The sequence below is a fragment of the Aythya fuligula genome, chromosome 1, assembly GCF_009819795.1.
Source record: "Aythya fuligula isolate bAytFul2 chromosome 1, bAytFul2.pri, whole genome shotgun sequence".
Taxonomy (NCBI): Eukaryota; Metazoa; Chordata; class Aves; order Anseriformes; family Anatidae; genus Aythya; species Aythya fuligula.
Window position 1 is genome coordinate 24,787,289 of NC_045559.1, and position 8,327 is coordinate 24,795,615.

An 8,327-nucleotide genomic window follows, 5' to 3' on the forward strand; every position below is an offset into this window, starting at 1 on the left:
TCCTTCCAAACTCATGCACTTATAGCCTCCTTTGTCCCTGGAGTAAATTCAAAGAAGGTGAATGTGGCAGCAGGGGAAGGAAATACTCTGAGAAACTTGCCAAGATAGTGACACTATGATTGACTGAAGGAGCACAGCTGCCGCAGAAAAGGACGCAGACTTTGAGGGCAGGCATGAATCTTCACTGCTCCCAGGCAGGCATTGTCAGGACAATGCAGAAATCACCTTCTCCCCCGTGATCATTAAACACCAGCTGTGCAGAGAGATTAGGACACCCAAGAACTCAGAGTTCAGACTCAGAGGAGTTGTAGGAGAGGACAGATTTTTGTGACAGAATGTAAATAGCGTAACTTCCTACCAAGGGAGATAAGATCTGGAATTTAACACAAAACATAGACCTGTCTCTTTGCTAAAAACAGACTGTGATTATGTTATGGAAAAATTTGGAGGAAAAAATAAAAAGGAAGAAAAAATGTTTTAAAATTTTGCTGCTGGATGTATTTGAGATGGTAGTAAAGTCATAGATGTGATGCTCTAAGATACAGTCAAGTCTTTCTTTCTAGGAAAGCTGATGTACAAAATAATAACTTTATTAGAGATGTACAGAATTTATGAAAGCATGGACTGTCGGACAATATGGGGAACACACAAATTTTCTTCAACTGTTGCATTTACATTTTTCATGTGGTGTTTCTAACCTGCACAAATATTTCACTTGACCTAAAAGTACCTGTTTTATATATCCTTGGTCAAATTTGCAACACAGTTAAAAATATGTTTGCTTAACTTACACGGGAACTAACGCTATACTCTAATGACTTGCATAAGCTTACTTTAAGGTTATTGTTTTTCATTTTTATTCTGAAATGCAAATTCATGGTCCCACATGTGTTTACCATGAATTTTCCCCATTACAGTTGTTGATATCACAGAGAAGTTGTAAAAATTAAGGGCTTTACCATAAAAGGGGTTTATTTCATTTTAATCTGCAATTTGAATTTACAACATTTCAGCAACTCTAAGCTAATAAGTCAGAAGAACTTGCTTTTATTAAGAAAAAAAAATCCTTATTGTTAATTATCTGTCAATTATTTATAAGGAACGTATAACATATGTATAAGGAGCATTACTGTATCTCTTATCCCAGTTTGAAAACAAAAAGTAAATATTTTTTCCTCATTAACTACAAATCCTGCATTCTACTTGGTTATAACCTCAGATCTTCTGCTGTATCTCTACCCTTAAAAATTAATACAACACACCTGGGAGTGCAGCTAACTGGGAATTTTTTAGGGAAACAATTTTAAAGTTGAAAAATACTCATTCACTGTATATTCACTTTCAGTAATAGTTCAACAGAGCTTTTACTGAAGACTAAAATTCAGAGAGAGTGAGAAGGTTAATCAGTAATAGCCTTATGATCATGAAACTCTCTTGAGAGATGCAAAGGAAATTTAGGATTCTCTTTGGCCTTATTTAGGTATCAGGCCTGAGTTTTTTCTTCTTCGCCTAAGTCCACAGACATCTAGGTTTGAGAAAAATCACCACAGTGGCCAATCCAATGAGTATTGTGTTTGGGATGTTGGGTATTCAGTACTCAACTTCATGACTTCATTGGAGAGAATTTATGCAAAATACACAAAGACAAAAAATCCTAATTCCTCTCTAGTTTAGGAAAATCACTGCAGAGTTGGTGGTTGGAGCAGATTTCTTGGAAAAGCAGACCTGGAGACTGAACATGAATCTTCTGCATGCTGCATTCCTCCACTGCCAGACTATTTTCTATGCATCTATAAAAATAAACAGTTTTAGTGTTATTTGATAAAGAAGACCATTTAAGAAACCCTAACAAATTTTACGGGTTAAGAAAACCATTTCCTGGTCTAAACGGATACTGAGCATCTTTCATCTATGTGGGACAGATTAAATCAAATTTATTTATTTACTTATTATTATACATGAACCTGATTATAAACTCACATTACAGAATCAGAGAATCATAGCATCATTAAGGTTGGAAAAGACCTCCAAGATCCTCTGGTCCAACCATCCCCCTAATACCAATGTCACCCATTAAACCACGTCCCTAAACACCATGTCCAACCTTTCCTTGAACATCCCCAGGGACAGTGATTCCATCACCTCCCTGGGCAACCCGTTCCAATGCCTGACTGCTCTTTCTGAGAAGAAACGTCTCCTAATTTATAACCTTAACCTCCCCTGGCACAACTTGAGGCCATTCCCTTGAGTCCTGTCAGTAGTTACGTGCAAGAAGAGGCTGACCCCCAGCTCCCCACACCTTCCTTTCAGGTAGTTTTAGAGCAACAAGGTCTCCTCTAAGCCTCCTCTTCTCCAGACTAAACAACCCCGGTTCTCTCAGCCACTCCTCACAGGACTTGTGTTCCAGGCCCTTCACCAGTTTTGTTGCCCTTCTCTGGACATGCTCCAGAGTCCTTCTTGTAATGAGGGGCCCAAAACTGAACACAGTACTCGAGGTGCGGCCTGTATTTATATCCTGATGTCATTAACCTTAAGAACGATTTTTGTTAGCAGTGAAATCTGGTACTTATGATTGACAGTGAACAATATTCTGTATATAGAAGGGGCAACTCTCCTTTGACAGAAAGCTTGAGGAACTTCCTCTTTCTTCCAAGACAGTTTTCTATACTTTCTGAGAAGAATCCAATGACCTAACTTCATCCTATAAGGTATAATCTTAAAACTATCAGGTAACAAAATAAAGTAATTTTATAACAATATTTAGCTGATAATTAAAATAGGAACAGATAAGTATTTGGTAAAAATGGAAATGGTCTTAATTACTTTTTATTGTGGAGGTCAACATTTTGTTATTGTAATTAAATCTGGACTATTTTTCTATTCTGAGAATAAACATAAATTCAGACTTAAAAATATTTGCTCTAAAGAATATTCACTGGAAGAAGAAAAACCTAAAATAGTATGTCTTAGTAGGTCCCTTCTTTTGTAAACACAATTAACAAAAAAAGTGCTGCCTGAAGAAGATTATGATTAATGGTTCTAAACACTATAGATGTGCACTATGTAATGGATCTCATATCCTTGAAATGAGAACTGTAATTTGTCATTGTTGTCTAGAGCTAAAATTACAACAGGTAATTTGCAAGAATAGATTATAGTATTTTATAATTGCCTTTTTTAAAATTCATATAGTCTTATATTTGAATACATGTTAGGTCTCAGAGCAATGCATTCATTTGCTGTGTAGTGACATACAATGGCCAGATAATCAATTATACATTTGTTTAGCTACAATGACCCCTATCATATTTCTCCTACAGTATGGTACCCTGCAAGTAGCACCACAGAGAGGAATGAGTTACCACATGCTGCAGTAGTATCAGAACTCAGAGGTTTAAATCATGAGACTTTAGTGAAGAGGTTTCCATCCATATCTGCTCTGCTTTTGGATAGAAGAGTTTACCCGTCCCTTGTTCATTCTGCCCATTCTGTTGGGTTTCATGACAGCCTTGCACTTTGGAAAGTCAAGCTGAGTTTCAGAAAACAGAGACAAAACTGTAAAAGTGAACATCAGCTATGTGAGTCATTTGATTGATTTTCAAGCTGAAAAAATGGAGAACTGTATTAACCTTTCTGGTTTCTTCTTCTTTTCTGATTCTTCTTTCAAATGAATCCAGAGCAGTAACTAAAGAATAGCCGGTGTCTCCCTAACTGGGACTACTGTCCTTTTCAGTGACTGAGGGAATTCTCCATGGAGTTCTCCTTTCTTTTTCCCTTTGCAACACAACTTTTTTGAAGAGGAGATGTTGTGAGCTGGTTTCCAGAGCCATCAATGGGCTGTACTTTTGTCCAAAACAGCATTCCTTCCCTGAATGCTCAAAGTGGGGATCCAAGTCAGTACCCAAGCATTCTCATATAGTGGTAAGTCAGCATCAATGAAAAATGAGGCTAGGACTGCAACCAGAAAATCATGTGCCATTAAATTATTACCATTATTATCACCTGGGACAGATTTGGGCTATCTCAACTAGAATTTCCCAAGCAGTGCCCTTCATTGCCTAGGGCTTACAGCATGACAAGACCCATTCCCAACAAAAGCTGGAGAGGACTGTTTTGATTTTTAGGAGCTGAGGAAGTAAAGCTGTATGGACACAAGCTGTCCCAGCTGTGCCAGCTGACCTCAAGTCCTTGCTCAGTTCGTAGCCAGTTGGTCCCAGTTGTCAGGTTCTTTTCTGGTTGCTTAGTCAGCTGGGAGGAGGATTAAAACATTTTTCCCACTAAGCAGCACTCATTTTCTACTTTTATTTCCACATCCTTACTCAACCAAGTGGCTGGCAGTGCTCACAGTTAACCCTTGGGGATGGAGCATGTTCTGCTTTCTTAGGGGAATTACTTTCTGGCAGGGCTGGTCTCTTGCCAGCATGTCCTTACAGGGTGTTGCTTTCTCATGGCTCCCACCCGACATTTCCTGCCCCTACTGCACCTCCCTATTTTAGACAATGAATGAATTCTCTAACTGGTCTTGGCTCTTTTTCTTGTGTGTCTCATACCATGTATGCGGCTCATGGTAGGCTGCAGTTCATTAAAATGTACACAATATTTCATATTTGGAGAATTCCTCTTAACCTCTATACTTTCAAAGAATTACAGTAAATTTATGTAAGAGATGTCAGACAGAAAAACCTTATTCATGGCATTTATTTTGTGGGAATGCACTAAGAATCCAACATTTTGGCTTCTGATATGGTCTAACGTGCCCTAATCGTTTGAATGGGAAATTCCATTGAATTAGTGACTTACAGTCCTGGAATTGCTTGGTGACCTCAAGTGCTGGGGGACAGATGTAGCTTGCCTTCTTTATTAACTGATGCTGGCTCATAAATGTATCTTGATAGCTTGGACAACAGAGACAGCTCCCTTGTGGGCCACTTAGTTGAACTTGACTGAAAAATGCCTGCCCCTGGAAAGAAAAATATTTGGCTTCCAACAGAGAACCAGAGGTTTCTGTGCCAAATGGGAGAGTGTTTGGAAGCAGCTAGAGCAAAATGGAGAGAAGATTAAATTGTCACACTAGGACTGAAAACTGTTATGCAGATATGTAAAAACATGATACATCTATATGTGCATCTGTCTACTGTGAATGTTCTTCCTTTTCTATTTTCAATCTGTGTTAACTACATAAAGCTAATGTGTAATAATTTCTTGGTGCTTGTTTTCAAAAATAGAGGCATTTTTTGTTAAATGTATAACATGGGCAGCATATGATGTGGCTGTTCAGGCTGCTAAAAAGACAACTGGTGTAGGTCAGATAAATATTCAGAGATACAGCTTTACAGAGCTCTGTTAAAAGTAGTAGTAGCCAGAGCTAAATGCCTTTGTGTCTAGCATCACATAGGATTAAAGTATAGTCTAGAGGTGCTCTGCATGTATGGTCTGTCTCAGACATATAGCTGTATATTCACTATGAAGAATGAATAAATTATATGAAATGTTAGTTCAGAACCAGCATATTGAATCAAGGGGAGATGTTGCCATCTAATTAAGATTTCAGCTTTAATCATCCCCCTTCCTTGATATGTACATACATATCCACCCCACGTATGTACATGGGTATGTGTGTGAATGGGTATATATGCAAGCGTTATTTCAGCAATAGTATTCAGATCTTGTTAATAATCCTATTTTCCATTATCTTTCCTTGCATGTCAATTGATGCAATATATATACTGCAAGATTCAGAATTTGAAGGGAATATTAAAAGAATGCCTATTTTCAGTGAAGGCATATGCATGTTTTTATATAGGGTTTTATAAGAAAGACTGAAGTGAAAAAGGTCAAAGAGAAAATAATAAACATAAAACTATAATTTAATGGAATGGTATAACTGTTATATTTTTTCTGTCCCATGGAATTCATTAGGAAGTAATCATATCATTATAGAATCTTGTAAGATAATTTTAAAAATCAAAAAGACATGCTCAGATGAATTCTGTAAGTTTTAAACTAATTTCTGTAGAATCCTACCAGTCTCACCTCTGTTAAGTTCTGAAGAATTTTATATAGACACTCTATTCTTCAGTCTATACACAGACTGAAGGCATGGGTACAGCTGGACTATGCACGTGCCTTACTCGGTGAATTACTACTAGCTCTCGTTTGCTGCCTTGCCACAGCAGTAACAAAATAGTAACATGGAGCAGAAGTCTCATATCAGATAACACACATGCGCCAGCTGTCCCTTTAACCCACTATTCTCCTCCTTCCTGATACAATTTTTATTTTTTCATTTTATATACTCCTTTTTTTTTTTTTTTTTTACTTATGAACAACACTTTGTTTACAAAGTCACAGTTTAAAAACCCACTGTATTATGGAAAATGCTGTGTTTGTAATGGAAATAAAATAATCATTTCATAACAAAAGAAACAAAGAAGTTAGCCCTTCCTGTTAACATTTGTGTAACTTTAAGAAATGTCTTTGCATCCTGCCATGTGATTGCAGGAGTTATGGAAACAACACTACTGAATAGCAAAATCAGGCATCAGGATAGCTGTATCTTAATAAACTTCAATTTTTCCGTATGTTCCAAGTATTTGTCTCGGTTCAACATGGAGTGAACATGAGACATAACAAATCTGTGGGTGGAAGGATGATATATTCCACTTTCACAACTTTTCAGACAGTGCCATTCTGTTTTAGAAATTAAGTACTTTTGTTCTTACTATTATCTGTGTAAAAAAAAACACCACCGACAACAGCAATAAAAGAAGCAATAGACAAACCATGTACGTACTTTGTGTACCTGTCTGTAGAAGATATTGTAGCAAGGCAGACAGCTCTGAATAGAGACTTTCATACTTCAAGCACTCCATAAGAAATGGGGATCCCATGAAAGGTCCATTGTTGGTGCTGTACTGTGTTTTACAATTAAAGTAACATGGCTGGTTTGAGAGGGAAGCAAGATACCACAAATCCCATGGATATTTGTCAGTTGAGCATTGCTGCTATTTCTGTCACATTAACATCACATAATCACAGAATGTCTGAGGTTGGAAGGAACCTCTGGAGGTCTTCTGACCACCCACCTCCCCCAGCTCAAGGGTCACCTAGAGCAGGTTGCCCAGGACCACGTCCAGGTAGTTTCTGAAGATCTCCAGGGATGGAGACTCCCTGTCTCTGGGCAACCTGTGTCAGTGCTGTCAAAGATCGCTATCAAACAATGCTTCCTTCTTTGAATATAATTTGCATCACATACACAGATTTTTTTTTGGTTATTTGTGTTACAAAATGTTCTCAAAGGGAACAGAAAATGTACATGGTATATAATACTGTACATGAATAACAATTCTGTCTTTATAATACTGAAGCTAAGGCAAATGTGTCAAATGTACTCATGTAGTACAATTCAGATCAATAATACTTTTCTTTTTGTTGTATCATTCAAGCTCCTTGACTGTCTAACAGCATCAACAAAACATTTTCAAACCTTTATATTTTCAGCTTTTGGAAAGACTAACTACGGTAAGATATATGCCAAGGTTTAAGAATACAGAACATAGTTGCTAAATATATATGTTATATTTAGGACTGCTTACAGCATGAAAAAACACCAGAACAACTGTAAGTATACAGATACATATTTAAACAATGATCATGTCACATGTAACTCCTTCATTGTCATTCAGCCACCTAAACTTTGTTTTCTTATTTAGATAGAGGGGGAAATTTTCTTTTCTTTTCTTTTCTTTTCTTTTCTTTTCTTTTCTTTTCTTTTCTTTTCTTTTCTTTTCTTTTCTTTTCTTTTCTTTTCTTTTCTTTTCTTTTCTTTTCTTTTCTTTTTTCTTTTCTTTTCTCTTCTCTTCTCTTCTCTTCTCTTCTCTTCTCTTCTCTTCTCTTCTCTTCTCTTCTCTTCTCTTCTCTTCTCTTCTCTTCTCTTCTCTTCTCTTCTCTTCTCTTCTCTTCTCTTCTCTTCTCTTCTCTTCTCTTCTCTTTTCCCTTTTGCGTAGTTAAGTAAAGTAAGTTCTTAGCACATCAAATATGATGTTGATATGAAAAAAGTTCTGCTTGGTCTCAGCTGCAAAAGAATGATCTCATGATTTCAGAGGAGGAGGAAACCAGTGTGGACTGCAAAGAGGCAGATACAGAAAGGAAGGAAATTTGTGTAGAGATGGATTAAATTTATATCAGCTTTGTAGAAGCAAGGTTTTACTGAGGAATGCTCATAAGGCAAGTGAAGGAGTTAGGTAACCAGCTGAAAAGGTAATGACAGCACATGAGAACTGTCAATACGAGAAAGAAAGGAAGAATGAAAAAACTTACACTGAAGA